General features: G+C 39.1%; 1 protein-coding gene across 4 annotated transcripts in view; it reads left to right on the top strand.

The window, feature by feature from the left end:
* Nucleotides 1–13,443, top strand: part of DLGAP4 (DLG associated protein 4) — a 524,530-nt gene that overhangs the window by 155,346 nt on the left and 355,741 nt on the right. The gene's annotated exons all lie outside the window — the stretch shown is intronic.

Raw genomic sequence — 13,443 nt, forward strand, 5'->3', positions numbered from 1 at the left:
TGGATTGGCAGTTTTAAGGAGCTGAACTTCTCTGCCTGAGAATTCTAAATACCCCTCCTTAAAACTGCCAATCCCAGCATGCAACAGGAGGCTGCTAGAGGAGTCACACTGGAATAGTACCTCTTTAAGAGCATAGTGTGATAAACATCACAGAATGATCAGAGATGCGAACAATTGCATGATGGATTATTGGAATTCAGGTGGGCTTAACCAGTAAGCCCTTATATCATCCCAAAGCTTGGCCATGACCAGGCGACTGGGTTCATCAATCAATCAGGAATTGATGGATGGCAGATCCAGACCTCATGCTTTGTAGCCAACCCTATATTATGGTTGTTTATGAATATAATTGTGGCCTTTTTCCTTCTAATTGCTGTGTGTTGTGCTTATTCAAGCAGTGGCTCCCTTCCAAGGCAAGGAAAAGCTGCTTTGAACAATGCCTTATTAATTCCTACTCATTCTCTCTTTACCACCTAGAGTAAGGGGTATACTCTATTACAGCCAGGGAGATGGGCTCAGAGATTCTCTTGCTGAATCTGGATCTGTGTGCACTAGGAATGCAAATCTTTGCTTCTTTCCTTCCCATAGGCAAGAATGAATCATTTAAGCAATTTTCCTCCACTCTAAAGAATACAAAGGTTTCTGCACAATTTTCGAACACTTCTCATACCTTGGGAGTTTGCTAAAGAAAGTTAATTCATGTAAAAATACATGTGATATTTTGTGTAAAATACATTGATCCTGGGGGGCGGAATACTGTTTTCTTTGCAGAAAATGGGATAATAGCACAATTTACGGAATTTTATTAATTATAGGGACTCCTGTAAAAGGGGAGCAATTTTTTTTGCACAGAAATCAGTATGTTTCCAGACTAAAATATTTCTTTTTGCAGATATAACAAGTTTTCAGCACTGCAAAGCTGGGGTTTTTTTTTTCTGTGCACAAGATTATGGGATAAAATTTCCCAAATGATTTCCCAACGTCTGAAGAATCTCAGTCATTCTCTTTTTCTTCAGCATGGTGTCTTGAGTACAGGATACCCTATTTTGTCAAGCATACAAATATCAGTGAGCATTCTTCACATTCCTAATGTACACAAGTGTGATGGGGATCTGCATCCAGAGGAGGAACAGTCTTCTGAAATGATCCACACTCACCATCTCTCCATGGTGATGCAAATATGCTTTCCCATGTGATTTGCACTGAAATCTCAGCTAATGTCCACAGTATTGGGCAGATGGTGATTTGTACCACCTTGTTGCCTCTCTCCTTTCCTACTGGGAACATAAAATGTAACATCCTGTAAGATACAATCTCTGTATTAATAGGCTGCAGGGTTGCCCTCCATGCAATTGGAGATCTATGTGGTTTGAAGTTGTTGTTGTTGTTGTTGTTGTGTTTATAGAGTATGTCAGTTGTCCAGGCTGAACAGGGATTCAAACCCTGATCTCCAGCAGCATAGTCCAGTGTTCAAACCACTACACCACACTTGCTCCAAGTTGTAGTTTAAGTTGTAGTTGTAACACTGACATTGCTTAAGTGAACAAAGTAAGTTGATATGTGGACAAAGTAAGTTACACATCCTTCAAACATAGAATGAATCAGACTTTTTATAGCAATAGCAATAGCAGCTTCATTTATGTACTGCTTCATACTACACTAAGCAGACTCTAAGCAGTTTACAATTGTAAGCTAATTGCCCCCAACAAGCTGGGTACTCATTTTAGTGACCTTGGAAGGATGTAAGGCTGAGTCAAACTTGAGCCCCTGCCTGGGACTGAACTCACAACCTTGTAGTCTGTGGATGAGTGGCTGTACTATTGGCATTTAACCACAGTGCCACCAGGGCTCTTCTCTTGAACTGTCATGTCCTCCATATCCTTTAGTCTTAGGAGACACTGAATTGATAGTAAAACAAAAAGAAGTTGTTTGAAAGCATATGGTAGGATTAGCACTTTATCTCTGCCTTCTAGCTATACATGTGTTCCCGTGCTGTCTGTGCAATTAGCTTCATTAGAGAACCCAACGTGGTGGATTAAATTCAGTGAGCTGTGCAACAAACCTTGTTGTTGGGGTTAGTTTTAAGGATTATTGAGAATCATGTTGAACAGAATCGTGCTGCAATCCTGACAAGGCCCACTGTCTCCAGGGGGAAATGCTGCTTTAACTTTGCTATTCAGAAGGTTTACTCTGATCTAATTAGATGTGCAAACAGAGGTTTGTTAGCCTCTCAGCTATTTCACTGCACAACACTCATATTTATTGTTCTGTTATTGTGAATCAGGTTTGTGATGATTGTATAAACAAATACTCAAGGACTGGTGGAAACGGCTCTATATGTATCCTATTCACAGTTGTGTTCTCCTGGGCCAGGGCTTGGGCATTTACAGCTTTCCACCACCCCTTACAATTGGCAGTGCTTGCTATGGATGGTGGGGACTGCAAGGAGGCCCATATGTTGAGGGCTGCATTTTGTCCTCTCATCTAGGCGCCAAAAAAAAAAAAAAAGCATAGAGAAAAGATCACATGGAGGTACTTCACTAGAAAGGCACAGGCTGATGTAAGATCTGATTTTGCCTACATCTCTGTGTTCTGACAAAATAGCTGTGTATAACTTTGCTTTACCTTCTGCATATGGTGCTGTTCATATGCTGTACTGTAGCTTGCATTTCTATCCAGGCACTGAATAATTCTGAAGTTCCAACATCATTGCTGCTAGTCACAAGACATTATTTTAAATTAATATATACTTTCTTGTATTTGATCACCTCAGGAGCATCACTGTGGGGGTGCAGGGGGTGAGGACCACAGCAGGTAACATTCTAAGAGGGGGTGACACCATTGCTCCCCAAACATCTACCTTTTGGTAGAAACAGGCTGTGGTATTCGCCTGTCACTTTAAAACACTGGAGCTCAGTAGATGAAATGGTGTGAGTGAGGAAAGGCTCAGTGGGAGGAGAAAGGAGAGGATCCAGGTTTTTAAAAAAAAACACAATAATTTTTAAAATTTAAAATTTTAATAATAAAAAATATTCTTTTTAAATGTTCACTTTCACTATGTATGTGTAAATACATTTAGGCTGTACATATGATATTTTAATTTAAAGGTATAATTTTAATTTTGTTAGTTGCTTATATCACAACAATGGCCATTACATTCAGTGATCTGTGGGAATTACATTAGTACAAAAACATTACAAAGGATTCTTTATGGTGTGGTATGGGAGGAGATCTATGGTAGATGATACCATGAGTTACTTCACTGGGTAACAGCAACTCTAGTGATGCCACTGGTTCACATTTCTGTAACAGAATTCTTGAGCTTTTTCCTGATCTTGCTGTACTTCAAGAGTTGACAGCTTCTTCAATTCAGAGGCCACATCCCACCCTGCTACCCTAGAACGCATTCAGATCCACTGCTGAATTCATTCCAGTAGCAAAAATGAAATTTTCTTTTCTTCATGTAAAATAATTACTATGTATTATGGACACCTTCAGTGAATTGCTAATAGTACTTTTTGAGATGTTTCTAGGAAACACTATTTTTGCTAGAAATAAGGTGAGTGGTATGCATACACCTTTAAAAAGAAGTCTTCTGGGAATGCTTATAGCTGATCAGAGAAAGTACATGTATTTTGCAGGATTTTTTTGATAGTAAAATCAAGCAAAAAGAACTCATTTTTGTTGCCATACCAATTTTAGCATCAGATGGGGAGACACTTGGAGGGGAGTTTGGGGCCACTCAAATTGAGGTGGGCAAATACTTGTCATTAGAAAACTGTGTGTGTGTCACTTTAATTTTGACAGCTTCTTTCTTCTTCAATTATTAGGAGGGATTTTCATGAGTTTTCTCAACATCAGTGCACCATACTCTCAGAGGTAGAATTGGCACTAACACTGGGTTATTTCAGCACCAAATTAAAATGTGACTTTTTATTAAAGTCTTTGGAGCCTAGCTGAGTTCTTCCAAAATGTACACATGTGTGGTTGTAAAGTATTTTAAATTTACAAAATTGTTTAATATGCTTTTAATTTTTAATTATCCTTTACTATTTTAAATTGTTTAAATCAATGTTAATACTACACTGCCCTGAAATAGTTTAACAGATAAGAAATAAAAATAAAACAACATTGCAAAACTCTAAGACATCTCTGTATGGCAATTTAGCCTCTTAGATTTTGTTTATATTAAGCTATACATCCAGTTAAATGAGAAATGTTTTTTCTTGGCTTCAGTACACCAGAGAAAAGGACTAATGAAGAAATTAAAATCACTTCATTGATTCCTAGTTAGCTACTCGCTCTAAGGTATCATTAGAGACAAGAATAGTAGTTTGAAAAGATGTAGAACCACACTTAGTTTGTTCCTAGAAAAGTCAGCAACATCCCATTTCTGCCTTCCCTAGAAAAGATGCAGCATTATACATTCAATTAGCAGTTTATAAACTAACAGAAGATAACCTGTATACTAGTTCTACCTTCATTCATGGGAAGTGGGGAAGGAATTTAGCTGGGAGCTAAAAGATCAAAGGAATGTAGTCTGGGGAAATAATTTATTTATATTTGAAGAACCAAAGAAGCTTCCCAGTTGGATGCTACTTCTATTGATGTCTTGGGTGCCCTTCTGAATTAATAAATCTTGTATGTATTCATTTCTTGAGTTTCATGCTTTTGGACATGTGTTGTTATTATAACTAGTATTGCTGTGGGATATGTTGTTATGGCCAGTAGCTAAATCAATAAAAACTTGACATAGGCCCAAAACACACTACAGAAATAATCCAGTTTGAGATCACTTTAAATGCCCTGGGGTATTCTGGGAACTGTAGTTTTGTGAGACATTTAGTCTTCTCTGTTTGAGAGCCCTGAGACCACAATAAAGTTCCCAGGATAGTCTAGCACTGAGCCAGGACAGATAAAGTGATCTCAAACTGGATTATTTCTGCAGTGTGTTTTGGACCATATATTATTAAGTTGCCATCATCATCATCATCATCGTCATCGTCATCGTCATTGTCATCATCATCATAATTGGAAAGGCCCAGAGGTCATCCTGTCTAATCCTTAGCCCAAGGCATCACACTGTAACAATTTATCAAACAATCATCTGACTTTCATATATAATAGCTCACAATATCGTCTACAATTGTGGGTCATGTATTTAAAAAAACAGGTTGTTGTTCCTAAGTCCAGGAAGATTCCCACATTCATAATTTCTTTTTCAACAACATTTAAATAAATGGGGAATACAGTTCTATAAATCAGTGCTCAGATTTTTCATTGACATGGTCTTTTTTGTAATTTAAAGGGGAGTTGCTATATGCATTCATGAGTAATGTGTAGATTGCACCCTGTTGGCCAATAAGACATTGAAAGAAGGAATTATTTCAAGTTGTAGATGTTTTGTGGTGGTGTTTTCTCCCAAATCAATGCATAGGAAATCAAAAGAAGAGGCTAATGTCATTTCTTGCTTTACATGAAAATTCTTCTTGGAAGTCCCCCCCCCCCCCATGGGCTATATTCTATGTTACACTGGCATTTAGTTGGGATGACTCTATATCTCTGGGGAGAAATATAGATAATGATTTGTAATTTTCATATCAGAGTATTGGCTTCCTAATTTTTCTAAAGAATGTAAATGATTTTTGTGGGTTTTTTGGTCTATGTGGCCATGTTCTAGAAGATTTTCTTCCTGGCGTTTCGCCAACATCTGTGGCTGGCACCTTCAGAGAATGCTTTCCTGGAAAAAGTGAGTATATATATATACTGTGTGAGCCTGGGAATGCAGGAGTGATTTGCATGTGTATTGTTCTGTGCTGATGGCTGGCCTCAGGCTGGGAGGCTAATGCAAAAGAGGATTAGTGTCTGCTAAGTGGTGATCATTATTTGCTGGGAAATAAATAATAAATAAATAAAAACTTTATTTGTATACCGCCCTTCTAAAAACCAGGGCGGTGAACAACAATTCAGAACAATATAACATCAGGTCATACAAAACATTAAAACAGATTAATAAAAATAATAAAATGTCCATGCCGGCAAGACAGTGCTGACAAGGGGAGGGGGGGAGAGTAACTGGTCAGGGGTAAGCTTGTTCAAATAAGTGGGTCTTTAGCCCCTTCCTAAATTGGGCTAGGGAGGTGGCTGAGCGGAGCTCGAAGGGCAGCGCGTTCCAGAGGTTGGGGGCAGAGATGGAGAAAGCCCTCCTGGTGGTAGAACTATATTTTGCCTCTGGAACGGTTAACAATAGCTGCCCTGATGATCTGAGTGTGCGGGGCGGATTGTACGGAGAGAGGCGGTCCTCCAGATACCCTGGGCCCAAGCCATTTAGGGCTTTATAGGTAAGCCCCTGACTCTGAATGGTTTCCCATTTGCATTTGCTGAGTCCTAATTTTGCAATTCCTCAGGACTGGTAGCCAAATTTTGTTCACTTTAAGGGTTTCTTCTTTCCGGTAGAAATTATCCAGACGTTTGTAGATTTCAATGGCTTCCCTGTGCATCATGAAATGGTAGTGGTTGGCATGGTCCAGAATTCCAGTGTTTTCAAACAGTATGTTATGCCCAGAACGGTTTGTGGCATGTTCTGCTACTGCTGATTTTTCTGGATGGCCCAATCTGCAGTGTCTCTCGAGTTCCTTGATTCTTGTCTGCACACTGCCAAGGACCAGAGAGACCCTCTCACAGCCGCAGGAGTTTACCGCATACCATGCAGCTGCAAGACAAGTCTACATAGGGACCACCAAATGCAGTGGTTTCTAGAAAAACACCTGCTCTTTTATGCAAAACTGATGTTTTGAGCAAAAACCTCCTACTTTTCACCCAAAAATGTGAGTTTCTGGAAACAGTATTTTTTATGTGAAAAGTATGTTTGTTACACAATTTTAATGCGCATGTGTGTGCGCGCGCGCACACACACACACACAAAACACACCAAAACCCCCTACTATCCCACAAATGTTGCATTACGGAACAGGAATAGGTTTGGTTGTTGTTGGTTTCTTTGTCTTTTGGAGAGATTACAAAAATGGCTTACACAAATACACATGCACTTCTGTGCAAAATAACTTTACAAAACACTTCAAGATATGCAAGTTGAGCACAAAAACTATGCAGTAATATTTACTTTCCCCGCAACAGAGAGAAATCTGTTGAAAATTTTTGTTTGAAATTGTCCCTGTCACATCTCTATGGTATACCACTTGGACTTGCAGATTGCAATAGGATAAAGTCCCTGTTACTGTTACAAAAAGCAATATGGTAATTTCCAGTTATTCTGTTTATGTGGCTTGATTTTGCTTTGCTTGCATTATTAAAATTCCAGTGCCAAAGATGTTCATTTCCCAACATCCCTACCCACAAGAAAAAGATGACTCTATATGACAGCCTTTTCAGCAGTCTCTTTTCTAATAATGCAACATGGAACTGCAGTAGACACTATGCCATAATAATAAAACCTGCTAAGGGAGTGCTTAGAAAAACAATACATTGACAAGTACTTAAGAGTGTTATTATTTTGCATTATTTATATAGTACAATCAGTACACATAGTGTGCTACAAAGCAATATAACCATTAGTATTTATCAGTCCTGTTTACTTATACATAATTTCTTGGACAACAGTATATAACAGAATAATTTGTAACCACTAACCACGATTGTAGATGAGAAAGAAATTAATTAACTATACTTTCATTTTTGACATTTCATTTTACTATGTCTATTGAAATTTTTCATTATGCTGCTTGTTTTGAGAATCTAATTTTAAAGAGATAGCTTTAGAAGATTGTTTGATAACTGCAATCGTAGGTGCAATTCATCTTCAAGGACAGACTAGACCTGTATTAGGGTTTTGGCAAGGGAACTTTGGCAGGGCCACTCTTTGATCTGCCTCCAAGACTAAAGCTACACAACTATTCCCAGAATGTGGGGAAATTTCTCAAAAACTAATGAGCTATAAGTGATGTTGATTTAATCTAGTGAAACTTGGAAGGAGAAAACCCCACTTTACTGATCTGGCAAGCCTACTGTTCAAAAATAAAACAGAAATGTTATGCATTTGACATCTAGTAAACTGAGACATTGTGTTTAGTGGAATTTACTCATATACAGTGGGCTGTTGGTATCCACCGGGTTTGGGTTCCAGGACTCCCTCTTGATGCTCAATTCCCATTATACACAATTATGTTGCTTATATAAAATATCAAAATCAAGGTTTGCTTTTTGGAATTTATATATATATTTAAATAAGTTAAAGGCACTGATGATTGAATCCATGGATAAAGAGGGCAGCTAGTATAAGGAAAGATATAGTTCATCACCCTGTGCCCCTTGAAAGAGAGCTCTAACACTGGGGACTACAAAGGGAAGGGAGAACTGGCAAAAACTGCCATAACATCCTTCTGTTCTTCCACCTCTAGAACCCTCCATTTCTAGAGGGGCATGTCCAAAGTCTGAAAAGCTACTGTTACAGGTACAAATCCCCCCAAATAGTTAGTTATCATTATAGTGGTATCATTACTACCATTATGATTTTAAAAAGTAAACACTTCCTTCCTCATTATGTACCATGGAATGCCTCCACCTTGGACATCCAATTGATGTCAATGCTGGCTTCATTTAAGCACCAAGTAAAAACATGGCTGTTCACTAAAGCCTTAGGGCTAAGTGATTTCTTATAAAATGCTTATGCATGTTATAAACTGCTTTAACTTTTTAAACCTGTTTCAACTTAACATGTTTAATATGTTTTTAGGCTATTTAAATTATTTTTATTGTTTTGAGTTGTTTAAACCTGTTTATACTGATTTAACTTGTAGGCCACCCTGAGTTCTTATGATACAAGGTAGGGTAGAAATATTTTAATAAATAATAAATACATTATTCAATAGTAACTAAAATAAGTAGTTTGGGTTACCTCAGAAAAGTGTATGAGTTGTTAGCTGCACCATTGAAACGTCATGCCATCGAGCCATCACATATCCCATGAAGTGAAATGATGACCAACATGAGGTATTGCCAACAATATGGCTTGGGTCCAGGGTACTTGGAGGACCGCCTCTCCCCATACATTCCGCCCCGCACACTCAGATCTGCTGGGAAGCAATTGTTACGTGTCCCAGAGGCAAGATATTCTACCACCACTCAGAGGGCCTTTTCTATCTCGGGCCCCATCCTCTGGAACTTGCTTCCGAACGAGCTCCGCTCAGTCACCTCCCTGGAACACTTCAAAAAGGGGCTTAAAACTTTTTTGTTCCAGCAGGCTTACCCCTAACATTCCATGTTGCCCCCTTCTCTCTCCTCATTGTTCTTGTAATCTTGTGCTAGTTGGAAAAAAAAATTTTAACAGGATTTTAACTGTTGTAAGATATTGTGAGATTTTGTATTTTTTGTATTTTAATTTTTTGTATATTGATTGTATCGTGGTTTTGGCTGTTGTGACCCACCTTGATCCCAGGAAAGGCGGGCTAAAAATAAAGCTTTTATTTTTTTATTATTATTATTATTATTATTATTAATACAATAAGTGTAAAACATTAACAAACTGGCCAGCCCAACAGGAAGGCATGGGGGAAGGTGGAAAGGGGCAAATATGGGGGCCTCTATGATTGTGCCTTGCCGATGTGTCACTGAGCACACGAGTGTGCCATATGGGCAGGTGATCACTTGTGTGAACATGGCCATTTGTGCAGGGCATCGAATGAACCAGCAGGTGGGCAAGAGAAGGGTGGCAATTGGTGGCTGCTGCATTTGTGCTGAAACAGAAAATAAAATATGGCATGGTGCAGCTTGTACCTGCAAATGTTGTTTCATCCTTTCAGATGAAGGGGAGCAATGCAGACTGCCCATGGGTGTTCAGCCTAAAGTGGGAACTGGTGGCATGGTCCATGTGTTTTCCCTGTGAATTGGGAAACTCTGGAGGTAAGCCGTTTTTTCCCCTCCATCTGCACAGCCTTAGGCACTCATGCTGTGTTTTTACAGTCCCCAATAAACCAGAAGATTGCCCAAATCTCTCATGGCCATTCCTCCTTGGTACTTGCTAGCTATCATCTCCTCCCTGTGGCCTGTTGGAGAGAGAAGGACTTATAAATATTGTGTAATAGCTGCTGGGAGGGTAAACAAGAAGACCCTAAAACAATGAGAGTGGGAATGGAGTAGAGTAGAAGGGGAGATCTGTAACTGCTTTGTTTCCTATTTAATTGTGGATTTAAATGACACAGCATGTGTTTGGGATTCTGTCTAAACTAAATGAGGTGGGTGAGGAAAGGAGGAAACTGCATCAGCAGGGGTCAAAGTCTCCATAGTTAGGGAAAGCAGAATTGTAAAGAGGCGGCACATTCCTCCTCTGCTCCTCTTACTGTTTTAACATATGCGAAATATGAACATGCACTGAAAAGCATTGCTAGTTTCCAAAGCATAAATTCTTTGGGTATTGTCCAGGGGAGTATGTCTGTAATGCTTTTTTAAGTCACCACTTGGTTGGTCTCTGAGATGAACTAAAGTGAGAGACCTCCTTACTATCCTTTTGTTGATGCTGCCATTCCTTTGAACACAGGGCTATAAGCTGTCAGTTTTTGCTCAACAGGCAAGATCTGTTTTTGCTTCTGTTCTTGAACTGTAGCTGTCAAAACTGTAGCAGTTCTAGAAATAAATGAATATTTTTCCATTTAAATACTCCCCCTCACCCAGACACTTCAGAAGGTTTAACAGATATGAACACATTAAGCTTCATAAGCCTTTGGTGTCAGTTTCTAATGTTATCATCCCCGTTTTGCAAGGGCAAAGTCAAAAAGGGTGATATTTCCATGGATATCAAAGTCAGTAGTGCCTGAGGCTGAAAGCAGGTGCTATGGGAGACTGGTGATTGCTGCCAAAAACTTCAGCCACTCCTTTTCTCCATCTCTCTCTGGAGATACTCAACACTTGACATGATATCATCATACTGTGACTTTTCCTGTTTCTGTATGAGGCAGCCAGTGAAGCAGAGACTGAAAGCATAGTAAAGCAAAGGATTTACTTTTAAGAAAACAGAACAGATGAAGGATAACAGCCTTTCTAGGCCTTTGCACTGAAAGTGGTTTAATGTGTATTCTAGAGAGGTGCTTCTCTGGCTATCTGATTTGGTGGACCAAAAACCATTTTTGTTGTCTTGTCTGCCAAGGATCAGCACTAAATATGTGCTCATCAGGTTTAATAGTTTCTTTCTCTCCTGGAATCTTACCAGGGACTAGCAGCCAATGGCTGTGAGACTGACACTGGTCAAACAAAGGACCACCACTGTGAGCAGCACTGTCCCAGAGTATCATTTGTACTGCTGCTCTGTCATAAGTGGCTTCAGGATGTCATTATAGAAATTCTTCTTTTAAAAACACTTTCCAAGCTCTGCAGTAAAGACACATGAAACATTTTGTATGACAAGACCTTAATGGTTACTGCCAAACATCTGCTAAAAAAAAACCTGCTATTTTTTTATTCAGGTTTTTGTTTTTGTTTTTTGTTGTTGTTGTTTTTTGCAAACAATCCCTAGACTTCCTTTCTTTCCCTTTTTATTTTAGCTTTAGCTTTCAACATATCTCCATCCTACATCTTTTTAGTTGAATTATAAACCATCAATACCGGATTACTGCCACTTTGCTTAGTGACATATTCAGGGGTAGCTGTGTTGACCATACAACAAAATACAACCAAATCCAAAATCCATCAAACAGTGATACCTCTATTGGGACAACTAAAATGACAAATTACCTCATTCAAGCTTTCAAAGCTCCACTGGCTTCTTCATCAGGCAAAGGTGTTAAAAATCAAATAGAAGAAGAAAAAATAGCAGCACTGGAGTCACAGGGCTACATTTTGTCTTCAGATGTTACTTCTGTTGTCAGTTAAAAGGGTCTTGAGTAGTAATAATGCAGGCCACTCCTCTCTTTGGCCATGTTACTTCATTTAGTAACATCTGACACATGTTAATGTGCCTTCCTATATAAGGTTCTAAAAAATCTCATGGGTGTTAAGCTCTCCTTCATCTATTATTATTTTCACTGACACATTATTTCAGTCATTTGGAAACTTTTACTGGTGATAACAGCTTATAATTGCTTTGCAGTTAAAGAATGTGTGCAATGGGGAACATATAACACTATTTTGCTTTAGTCTCCATTGTTATCCAGTTGTGGATGCCTAAAGCTATTGTTCAGATTAATTGCTCATACACTTTAGTGGTGATGGCCAGGTTGAGATGCTACCTCTGCAGCAATCACTATTGCAGGGTGTTAGGCAGAATAGCATATCTTCCAACTGTTCGGATTTGGCAGGGAGGGTCCAAGTTAATCCTTGGTCATCCCACTTTTTAGCTGCTTAACTGCATCCCAAGGTTTCTCTCTCTTCCTCCCATGTTCCCTCTTTCTCTCCTGCTTACTTCAATTGCTGCAGACTGGGTTTGAAGTGAAAAAGTAATTTGTATTCTATTAATGCAGCAGGGGGTAGGGAGGAGAGTCAGGCAAAAGAAAACTGGTGCAGCCTCACCTATGAGCTTATTGCTTGGGCAAATAAGCTGTTTTAACTCTTACAGCTTCCATTCTGGATCCGGGATGTCTCCAGATGTTATCATAACTGAATCCATCTAGGCGGGATACCACTGCCCAGATTCATCCCGAGTCAAAGCCTCATTCAGCTGGCCAATTTTTGAAGTTGGTAGTTCCCCGACTTCAAAAACTTGCTGACTGAGTGAGGCTTCAACTTAGGATGTATCCAGGTGTTGGCAATTGAGTATGATAACATTCGGGGGCATCTTGGATCCAGAATTGAATCTGGAAGAGGTAAGCCATCTTATTTGCCCATGCAATAAACTTGCTAGATTGTGTGATATTCATCATTAATATGTTTTCCCATCTTGACAAAACGGATGTTGCTTGGCCACATTCATCCTACTTTTCACCTCTGAAATGTTGGAGAGTATGGAACATATCATAAAGGCACCAGATCCCATCTTACCTTGGAAGCTAAGCAGGATCAGCCCTAGTTAGTACTGTACTTGGATGGGAAACTGCCAATAAATACCAGGTGCTGTACATCATATTTCATAGGAAGGAACTAAAAAAAAAACATCTCTGAGTATTCCTTGCCTAACAAAACTGTATGAAATACAAGGGGGTTGCCATTGGTTGAAAGTGAATTGAAGGCTCTTGCATGTAAGGAATAGAAGGGCTGTGAACCCACAGTACCCACAGAATGGCATCATTCTATTATTCTCAGTTGTTTATCATAATGGTCCTCAGAGTTTATATTCAAGGAAGAATGGATGATTTGGATTCAGGGAATGTTTTTCAACTCTTGTTTGCCACATGTTTGACATATAGATCCTTTCAGGAAACAGAATAGGTCTGGCTTGTTCAGGGAGAGATGATGATGATGATGATGATGATGATGATGATGATGATGATGATGATGATG

This window comes from Sceloporus undulatus, chromosome 4 (assembly GCF_019175285.1).
Source record: "Sceloporus undulatus isolate JIND9_A2432 ecotype Alabama chromosome 4, SceUnd_v1.1, whole genome shotgun sequence".
In the NCBI taxonomy this organism is placed as follows: domain Eukaryota; kingdom Metazoa; phylum Chordata; class Lepidosauria; order Squamata; family Phrynosomatidae; genus Sceloporus; species Sceloporus undulatus.